Raw genomic sequence first — 11,570 nt, forward strand, 5'->3', positions numbered from 1 at the left:
TTAAGGAACCCCGCCATCAAATGAGTCTTTGAGATGAGGATATGGTGAGGGGCATTACTCCTGGGCAGGGTGTGGGGAGGACTGGAGCAAAGTGAGGCCAGGCAGGGCATGACAAGGGTAAAAACAGCATAAGAATTGGCCAGAGCCAACCGAGGCCGCTCCAGCAGGCAGCCCTGCTAGGTATCTGGATACTAGAAATGAGGGGGGGCGGGGGGGGGGCCAAGAGGTAAGGGCAGATGGTGGGCCACAGAAACAGAGGGCTTCTACCTGCTGCAGCACTCAAGTTTCCCAAAGGTCACAGGCCCTGAGGAATACTTCCACACAGGGAAATGGTGATACAGTATCCATTGAGGACTGGTTCCAAGATCCCGGTCCACACCAGAACAGGCGCCCTCTCGAGTCTGTTGTATAAAATGGAGTAACACAGTCGGCCCTCCTACCTGGGAGGCGGAACCGAGACGGGGCGGAACCGCGGCAAGTGGAGGTCTGACTGTATAAAGGACTTTTGGGGCAGACACACCCGGGTTCCAGTCCACGGCTTTAATTCACCAATTGAGTAACCTGGGAAATTTATGTGTCAGAGTCTCCGTTTCCTCCTGGAAATGATAATACTTGCAAACCAATTTTGCAAACTTCCAATACAGATACATACAATAGGCATGTAAATTGCTATCAATTAGTAAGCACTCAATAGATATTAGTTGTTCTCATTATTGTAGTTGTTCTCCTGTTTTCTTTTTCATCTTCTCCTTTGCACTCTCTAGCATTTAAAAGGAAGCCTCCCCTGTTTTGCTGTTTAAACCTTATTTCCTTCATGTCCCTACGGGCTCTCAGTTCCAGCTTTAGACAGGAGATCCGTGACTTACAGACTCTGAGGGGTGCTTGAGGGTTAACTGAAGACAGAGCAAAAGAGGGACCTCCTCTTGGGTTATGCAGAGGTAGTGGTCTTGTCATTTCCTGAAGCACAAAAAAAAAAAAACAACCTAAAAAACACCTCAGGAAAAACTTAAAAATATTTTCACTGTAATCTTGGTACACTGTTATTCATACACTCACAGAATGCATAGACAAATTTACCAAATTTGGTCACAGTTAAAAAATGTCATTCATGAATATTTTAAAATATTATAGATAATGTATCCTAATATTGATGTATTTTTGAAATGAAATTCCGCTGCTTTTTGTGTCAACTAATTCATGGGTGATTAAGTTGTTCAAGTTTTCTAGTTTGCACACCAAGGGGCCATTAGAAATTAGCAAGTGAGTGAAATAATGAGCCTTGACTTTCTCAACTGTAATAATCTAAATGTAAGTGTTTCATTCTAGAACTAGAATGTCCTTTCATTTTATGAGTAATATATACAAATTAATTAATCCAAATCTGGATTTGGTATATAAATACCCAGGGAGAGATTGATATAAAAATGCAAATATTTGAAGTGAAAATGTGGAAAGTGGCCATCAGATAACTAAAGCCTTCAATGTGCTGACATCTGATAGCTGTCTGGAAAATTTACAATCAAAACTGGATTAGAACATGAGAGAAGGAAAAGAACCTTTGGGAAAATGTATCACTAAACAGCACTAACACGGTATGACAGGTGTCCTGAGTAGAAGTGACTGAGAGAATGCTAATACCTTGAGGATGCAGTGTCTGGGGGGACTTGGACATCCTGGCCTCCTGAGGAATTCAGGTAGGTTATTACAACATGAATAAATCTTAGGTACATAAAGTGTAACAAGAAATAGCCATGAATTAACGGGCTGGTCATCCCCAGATCACTAAATTCCAGAGGCAAATGGAATGGGGTTTATACAACAGAAGAACAAGAGCAATCTGTTCTTATCACTTCACTAAGGATTTACAACAATAAGGGGACAGAAGGAATTCTGCAATTATTCCTTCACTCATTCATTCCATTAATCAACATGCATTTTTAGAGCACATCTGATGTTCAGAGCATGACAGCGACCATCTAATATTTGCTTGACCTTTTTTGTCTCTAGTTTTATCCATCATACCCCTCTTCCAGAAAGCAAATTCCATTTTGCTGAGTTACCTTTCCATCCAAATTCTTAGTGGCACAGCCAATCTCACCTCTGGGAATCTTTCCCTGGACAGAAAAGCACCAAATGTAAAGATATATGAACGAGAAAAATGGATTGCAGCCTTCCTTATAGGGGCAAAACCTGTAAACAAAAGGAATATTCATCAGTGGGAGAATAAATGAATATATTGTGGTTTATCTATGACATGAAAAAGTATGCAGCTTTTTTAAAGAATGATTTCAATCCATACCAATGAACCTGAAGGAACTTCTACAACTTATTGTTGACTTACAAAAGCAATAGGGAGAGATGTATACATAATGAATTCTACTTTTGTAAAACAATGACTTAAAAATTTCCCTATAATGTGTGTTTATATATGATTATATGCCCTGGGAAAGGTATGGGGAGATGCACACTTGGCAGTTAAAAATGACAAGGTGGAGAGAGGACATAAAAAATAAAAGATTTAAGATGTCACATTCAAAAACAGCATGTTTCATATATCATTTAAGTAAAAATTTAAGCTATGTGTTGTGTAGGTATAAAATGTTAATGGTAGTTATCTCAGGGTGGTGGAACTTTAATTTACATGGCTTTCATTTTCTTCCTTACACTGTGAATTTTTTTCAACTTTACAGTATTAAAAATCTGTTAATATTACAAAAAAAATTTTTTTAATTTTATAGTAAACCACCAGGCCACAGATTCCTTACACTAGACTCATAAAAAAAAAGTCCTGAATAGTGGGCTGCTTTCCATATTTTATTTTTCTATTATTTTTATTGAAGTATAGTTGATTTACAATATTATATGTTACAGGTGTACATTATAGTAATTAATAATTTTTAAAGGTTATACTCCATTTACAGTTATTATAAAATATTGGCTATATTCCCCGTGTTGTACAATATATATTTGTAGCTTATTTTATACCTAATAGTTTATACTTCTTAACCCCCCACCCCTATACTGCCCCTCCCCTCTTCCCTCTCCCCACTGGTAACCACTAGTTTGTTCTCTATATCTGTGAATCTGCTTCTTTTCTGTTTTATTCACTGGTTAGTTGTATTTTTAAAATTCCACATATAAGTGATATCATACAGTATTTGTCTTTCTCTCTCTGACTTATTTCATTTAGCATAATGCCCTCTAAGCCCACCCATATTGCTGCAAATGGCAAAATTTCATTCTTTCTTTATGGCTGAGTAATATTCCATTGTGTATATATGTACCACATCTTCTTTATCCATTTATCTGTTGATGGACACTTAGGTTACTACCATATTTTATCAATTGTAAATAATACTGCTATGAATATTGGGGTACATGTATCTTTTCTAATTAGTATTTTTATGTTTTTCAAATATATACCTTTTGGATATATATGCTTCCCATATTTTCTTCCCACAGGAAGTTGCGGGCCAATGATACTAATGTTGATGCTGATTTTCCACTGGCCATGTGACTACAATGTTACACTACCTTCTGCACATCTTATTCAAGCTTCACCTTATCATTTGTTTGGACTTAATTTCGCTATGGAAACCAACATATTCATTAGAGCTTATGTGAATGTTATTCACAGAGACTGGAAAGAATCATGTAAATGTTTTCCCAGACATTGCTGCCCCTAAGTGATCATTCTGCCAAAAGCAGGCCTGATATCTACCTCTCCTACCCCTTACTAAGCTCATAACAGAACAATGTAATGATGACCTCCCTCTTATTGTTCTATAGATCTTGAGGACCTCAGCTAAGCATGCACATTCCAGTGGTCATAAGTTAACCAGGACCTGGTTAGCTTTGCAGAGCAAGGTGGCAGAAAAGCTCCATTTATTTTGTTCTAACAGAGAGAACTAAATATAATGATAACAAAAGCTTTTTACTAATGTTAAAAAGGAATTTTAACTTTTCATAAGCATTATATAGGACACAGTCAAGAGTTTAAAAGTTCACTCAGACACTTTATGCTGAGTATAAACCAAGTAAACCAAATAAGCTCCCAATGGGTGAGGCTCCTGGAGGTGGGATTTGTAATGCCAATGAATACCCAGCAGTGGCACCAGAAACAGAGAGGAGTTTATCCATCAAACATGATTGTCCCTCCTCCAAGAGCAAGCAGCACTGTAAAAGTCACAGGCCAATTGACCTCCAAGGAGGTCCAACCCATGATGATTTCTGAATTAATTAGGTATGTTGCTTTCTAGTTTTCTGCATACATCATCCCCTGAATTTAACACATTTGTTGAGTATTTAACTGTGTTCTAAGTTTTTTTTTTTAGTAGATAAGAAAAGTGAAGCAGACAGATTTAAAAACTTATTTAAGCAAAACAGCTGACAAGGGCTTCCCTGGTGGCGCAGTGGTTGAGAGTCCTCCTGCTAATGCAGGGGACACGGGTTCAAGCCCTGGTCTGGGAAGATCCCACATGCCGCGGAGCAACTAGGACCGTGAGCCACAACTACTGAGCCTGCGCGTCTGGAGCCTGTGCTCCGCAACACGAGAGGCCGCGATAGTGAGAGGCCCGCGCACCGCGATGAAGAGTGGCCCCCGCTCACTGCAACTAGAGAAAGACCCAACACAGCCAAAATAAATAAGTTAATTAATAATTTTTTTAAAAATCTGGCAAAATAAATTAAAATTTGTTGTCTGTGCGACCTTTTCAGAATATCCAGAATGCAAGCTCCCTGAGGGCAGGAGCATTTTTTACTATTCATTTCTGTATCTCTAGTGCCTGGGACACTCGCCAGCACATGAGAGGCTTTCGGTAAATATCTATTGGATGGATGAACGACTCTGTTCACTAGAGTATTGTCCTTTATATTCTATTAAAAAAGTTGAAGGAAGTTTATTGATATGGGGTGTCCAGAGCCTGCAGAAAGAAACACACCATAGATTAAACCACTTACTTTTAATTCCAAATGCTTTAAATGCAAACATTCCCCATTGATTAGAAGACAGTGTTGTAAAAAATGTAATTACACATTCATTTTGATGAGTCCTTTCACCTGTTCTTCTTGTGCACATATCTTTATAATAATTTTCATAGTGGAAAACTGCAGGGAGTCCCATGGCAACAGGGCCTATGCTTTGTCAAGAAGAGACACACAGGTTCCCTCATTTTGTGATTTAATTTACTGATGAAGCAGGGAAGAGGAACTACAGGAAGAGATAAAAAGGAAAATCATTATCTCAGTGAATCATCGATATTTTCTAGGTGGATGCATCCATTGAGTTAATAAACTGGTAGGCAGTTCTGATGTATTCACTGTCCTCCCTATCCTCTCTGCAAATATGGAGACACACCCTCAGCCCTAGCAACTCCCAGAGCCACCCACAACAGGAATGCATCATTGAGCACCCACATCATCCTTTGGCTTCTCTCTCTGAGCTCCCTGATTCCCTTCCTGTTTTCTGATCGCTGCTTCCCTGCCCATCTCTCTCCCTGCCCTTTCAATGCCATCACCCTACAAGGTTCCGTCACAGTTCCTGGCATCTGGGCACCCCAGCACAGTGGCCCCTTACCCCTTGCCACAGCATCAACACTTCCACTTTTGCAAATCTGGATCTCCAGCCCCAACTCTCTCAAGGGCCCAAGGCCAGCATTTCCAACTTTGTGCTTGTCATCTTCCAGAAGGGAAGGTACGTCACAGGTCAAACACTGCAGAAAGGTGGACAAAGGGAAGAACTGAGATAACACTTTGGGATCTAGGAGATCACTGATGATGTGCAGGAGAACATTTCTGTAAAGCACTGAGAGAAGCCATATTAGGAAGCTATGTATTGACCACCCAGCCAAAAACCACTTGCCTAACCTGTAATCTCTCCATATTTTGACATTACCCCTTTTATCCAACCTTTATATTCCTACTCCTCATTAACTCAGAATCTCAGTCACTCTCACACTTTCCTTCCTATCTTTATTACTACTATTACCTATGTTTCATCCATTCACAGAGGCTCAAGTTTCGCCCTCTCTGCTAGTGTCTCAGATCCTTCTGAATTACTGGGTTCAGTGGATCATACTGAACCATTGCACCTTCATATACCCTAGTCTATTATCCTTTACTTGTGACGTGAACCTAATTTAGTTTGGCCATATGCACTTCTTAGGATAGACCATGTCTGTAGGTAATCCTACAAAGTTTTATTTGATATGGAGAGTTAGCTTCTCCCCCACAACCTCTCCACTGGGTTATAATAAAAGCAAGTCTCAGAACAAATTCTCTCATATAAATATAATTATTACACAAATATTCATTAGCAGGTAGGCAAACAAATGTTCATGTAATCTGTTGGAAGCTCCATGAATTCCAGTTCTTTATGTTTTTACTGTTCTAATTACCTTCCTACATTAAATGTCTAATCAAGGCAAAATGATAATATTTCAAGGCAGAATTCTGTTTCCTTTAGAGTTGGCATCAGGAAACCAGAATCCTTTGACTTAATTGCTGGACCCAGAATAATTAAGGATTAAATCTTGAATGTCATGCCTGCTAGCCTTGCTCTTATATCCTGTTCATGCAAGGGTAGAAGGACAGAGCATGTCTTTAGGTTATGCTAACCAATCTACACAATTTGAATACCTTTAGTTTCACCAGTGAGAACCCATTTCTGACATCTAACATGTTATTAAGCAAGATATCTGATGTCAACTGATTTTATTTGTTTAACACATATACAGCATTTACTACGTGGCATATACTAGCTAAAAATGATATCCATATTAATTCATTTAATCCTCTTAGCAGCCTATAAGGCAGCCACTAGTATTATTCCCATTTTACAGATTCAGAAACTGAAGTGCAGGTAAGTTAAATTCCTGAGATTTTATAACTAGTAAATAAAAGAGCCAGGATTCCAATGGAGGCAGTCTGATTCCAGGGTTCACAGTCTCCACAAATCCTCTGCCCCTCTGGATAAAAGAAACATTTATAGATGTTACCTCTGGAATATGGGCTTCCTGATTGGAAATGCTAGCTGATCCAGTGAATATACCAGGACGACTTGTGTTGTGGCTTAACCTGACTAATAATGACAGCCATAATGTCCCACTCTCTATATTGAAGTATTTTTAAGTGAATAGCTAATAAAATAGTTAACTTTATGCTTTATTAGTATGTCAGTGAAGAATGCTGTTTTTTACAAGAACCTATTTACTAATTATTTAGGTTTGTATATCTTGTTTCTCCAGCTCTACTGTTTATCCCTTGTGCTGGTAAGCATTCAGTGTACTTTGGAATGCATAGAATTATAGAATCTATATATAAAGGGAATTGGAGCTCAACCAGTCTAACTGCCCTTCCAAACTTTTCAATTCTCTGTCTACAACCTCACTGTCAGATGACTGTGTAGTATTTGCTTGAACAATACCCATTTGGAGGATACTCACCCTCTTGGGGGCAGCCATCTAACTGGTAGATTTTTCTGCCTGTAAGAAAGTTCTTCTTTTGTTAAGCAGGATATTTCCCCCCCAAACTTCCACTAAATTGGTCATGATTCTATGTGGCCATTAAGGGGTAGAACTTATGAAAACAAGACATGCCCCCTCACAAAATAGTACCAAAGATATGGTGTTTCCTGAGGTTACACAATGCCCTCATGAAGGACGTGGTCCCGTGAGAAGAGTTCATTGTGGTGGGGTTAACAGACCAGCAAGTCCACGAATTTAGGACTAAGAGGAGAGAGGTCTGTGAGGACTGGTGTGGTCAGGGAGGGTTTTGGCAGAGGCGGTCCAGAATGACCAAGTTCACAGTAGGCAAACAATGCATTTTGTTGATGGATGGATTGAGCTGGTTTTAGGCAACCTGGTATCTAAGCATGGTTCCTTTTATCATAATTCTTGATTTCTGCTTTTGACTGATCATGAATCAAGACGCAGCTGTGGAAGTATCCCAAAGGTGGCTAATTGTTAATTTCTTGCAGTTTGAGGCAGAAACACAAATCAACAACCCTTGCATGATTATTTTACACGTCTGAATCTGCCTCCAGAGAGCTGCTAATTCTAAATTGCAAGTTGCCGATGGTTAAGTGTTTCACATGGAGCAAGGCTGCTATGCATTCTGAGCAAAGTATGGATAACAACTTACAGATTTGTCCACATTGGAAAACCCCAGTCTTCATGTTGATGATAAGAATAACAGAAAGAGGATTAGGAACCAATATGGTGGAGTAGAAGGACATGCTCTCACTCCCTCTTGCGAGAACACCAGAATCACAACTAGCTGCTGGACAATCATTGAAAGGAAGACACTGGAACTCATCAAAAAGATACCCCACATCCAAAGACAAAGGAAAAGCCACAGTGAGATGGTAGGAGGGGCACAATCATAGTAAAATCAAATCCCATAATTGCTGGGTGAGTGACTCACAGACTGGAGACCACTTATACCACAGTAGTCTACCCACGTCAGGTTCCCAACCTGGGGGTCCAGCAATGGGAGGAGGAATTCCTAGAGAATCAGACTTTGAAGGCTAATGGGAGTGAGATTTGATTGCAGGACTTAGACAGGACTGGGGGGGAAACAGAGACTACACTCTTGGAGGGCACACACAAAGTAGTTTGTGTATTGGGACCCAGGGGAAGGAGCAGTGACCCCAGGGGAAACTGAACCAGACCTACCTGCTAGTGTTGGAAGGTATCCAGCAGAGGCGGGTGGTGGCTGTGGCTCACCGTGGGGACAAAGACACTGACAGCAGAAGTTCTGGGAAGTACTCCTTGGCTTGAGCCCTCCCAGAGACAGAAATTAGCCCCACCAAAGGGCCCAGGTAGGCTCCAGTGTTAAGTTGCCTCAAGCCAAACAACAAACAGGGAGGGAACACAGCCCCACCCATCAGCAGTCATGTGGATTAAAGTTTTACTGAGCTCTACCCACCAGAGCAACAGTCAGCTCTACTCACCACCAGTCGCTCCCATCACGAAACTTGCACAAGCCTCTTAGATAGCCTCATCCACGAGAGGGCAGATAGCAGAAGCAAGAAGAACTACAATCCTGCAGCCTGTGGAACAAAAACCACATTCACAGAAAGATAGACAAGATGAAAAGGCAGAGGGCCATATACCAGATGAAGGAACAAGATAAAACCCCAGAAAAACAACTAAATGAAGTGGAGATAGGCAATCTTCCAGAAAAAGAATTCAGAATAATGATACTGAAGATGATCCAGGACCTCCTGAAGATGATCCAGGACCTCGGAAAAACAATGCAGGCAAAGATGGAGAAGATGCAAGAAATGTTTAACAAAGACCTAGAAGAATTAAAGAACAAACAAACAGAGATTAACAATACAATAACTGAAATGAAAACTACACTAGAAGGAATCAATAGCAGAATAACTGAGGCAGAAGAATGGATAAGTGACCAGGAAGACAAAATGGTGGAATTCACTGCTGTGGGACAGAATAAAGAAAAATGAATGAAAACAAATGAAGACAGCCTAAGAGACCTCTGGGAAAACATTGAATGCAACAACATTCACATTATAGGGGTTCCAGAAGGAGAAGAGAGAGAGAAGGGACCCGAGAAAATATTTGAAGAGATTACAGTCAAAAACTTCCCTAACATGGGCAAGGAAATAGCCACCCAAGTCCAGGAAGTGCAGACAGTCCCATAGAGGATAAACCCAAGGAGAAACACACTGAGACACATAGTAATCGAACTGGCAAAAATTAAAGACAAAAAAAAATTATTGAAAGCAACAAGGGAAGAATGACAGATAACATACAAGGGAACTCCCATAAGGTTAACAGCTGATTTCTCAGCAGAAACTGTACAAGCCAGAAGGGAGTGGCATGATATACTTAAAGTGATGAAAGGAAAGAACCTACAACCAAGATTACTCTACCTTGCAATGATCTCATTCAGATTTGATGCAGAAATCAAAAGCTTTACAGACAATCAAAAGCTAGGAGGATTCAGCACCACCAAAACAGCTCTACAACAAATGCTAAAGGAACTTCTCTAAGCGGGAAACACAAGAGGAGAAAAGGACGTACAAAACCAAACCCAAAACAATTAAGAAAATGGTAATAGGAACATACATATCGATAATTACCTTAAACATGAATGGATTAAATGTTCCAACCAAAAGATACAGGCTTACTGAATGGATACAAAAACAAGACCCATCTATATGCTGTCTACAAGAGACCTATTTCAGACCTAAGGACACATACAGACTGAAAGTGAGGGAATGGAAAAAGATATTCCATGCAAAAGGAAATTTTAAAAAAGCTGGAGTAGCAATACTCGTATCAGATAAAACAGACTTTAAAATAAAGAATGGTACAAGAGACAAGGAAAGACACTACATAACGATCAAGGGATCAATCCAAGAAGAAGATATAACAATTATAAATATATATGCACCCAACATAGGAGCACACCAATACATAAGGCACCTGCTAACAGCTATAAAAGAGGAAATCGACAGTAACACAATAATAGTGGGGGACTTTAAAACCTCACTTACACCAAACGACAGATCATCCAAAATGAAAATAAATAAGGAAACAGAAGCTTTAAATGACACAGTAGACCAGATAGATTTAATTGATATTTATAGGATATTCCTACCAAAAACAGCAGATTACACTTTTTCTCAAGTGCACATGGAACATTCTCCAGGATAGACCACATCTTGGGTCACAAATCAAGCCTCAGTAAAATTAAGAAAATTGAAATCAAATCAAGCATGTTTTCTAACCACAACACTATGAGATTAGAAATGAATTACAGGGAAAAAAACGTAAAAACCACAAACACGTGGAGGCTAAACAATATGTTACTAAATAACCAAGATATCACTGAAGAAATCAAAGAGGAAAAATAAAATACCTAAAGACAAATTACAATGAAAACATGATGATCCAAATCCTATGGGATGCAGAAAAGCAGTTCTAAGAGGGAAGTTTATAGCTATACAAGCCTACCTCAAGAAAAAAGAAAAATCTCAAAACAACAACCTAACCTTACACCTAAAGGAACTAGAGAAAGAAGAAGAAACAAAACCCAAAATTAGTAGAAGGAAAGAAATCATAAATATCAGAACAGAAATAAATGAAATAGAAACAAAGAAAACAATAGTAAACATCAATAAAACTAAAAGCTGGTTCTTTGAGAAGATAAACAAAATTGATAAACCATTAGTCAGATTCATCAAGAAAAATAGAGAGAGGACTCAAGTCAATAAAATTAGAAATGAAAAAAGAGAAGTTACAACAGACACTGCAGAAATACAAAGCATCCTAAGAGACTACTACAAGCAACTCTATGCTAATAAAATGGACAACCTGGAAGAAATGGAGAAATTCTTAGAAAGGTATAACCTTCCTAGACTGAACCATGAAGAAACAGAAAATATGAAGAGACCAATCACAAGTAATGAAATTGAAACTCTGATGAAAAATCTTCCAAGAAACAAAAGTCCAGGACCAGATGGCTTCACAGGTGAATTCTACCAAACATTTAGGAAAGAACTAACACCCATCCTTCTCAAACTCTTCCAAAAAATAGCAGAG

Source organism: Leucopleurus acutus, assembly GCF_964270905.1.
Source record: "Leucopleurus acutus genome assembly, chromosome: 4".
In the NCBI taxonomy this organism is placed as follows: Eukaryota; Metazoa; Chordata; class Mammalia; order Artiodactyla; family Delphinidae; genus Leucopleurus; species Leucopleurus acutus.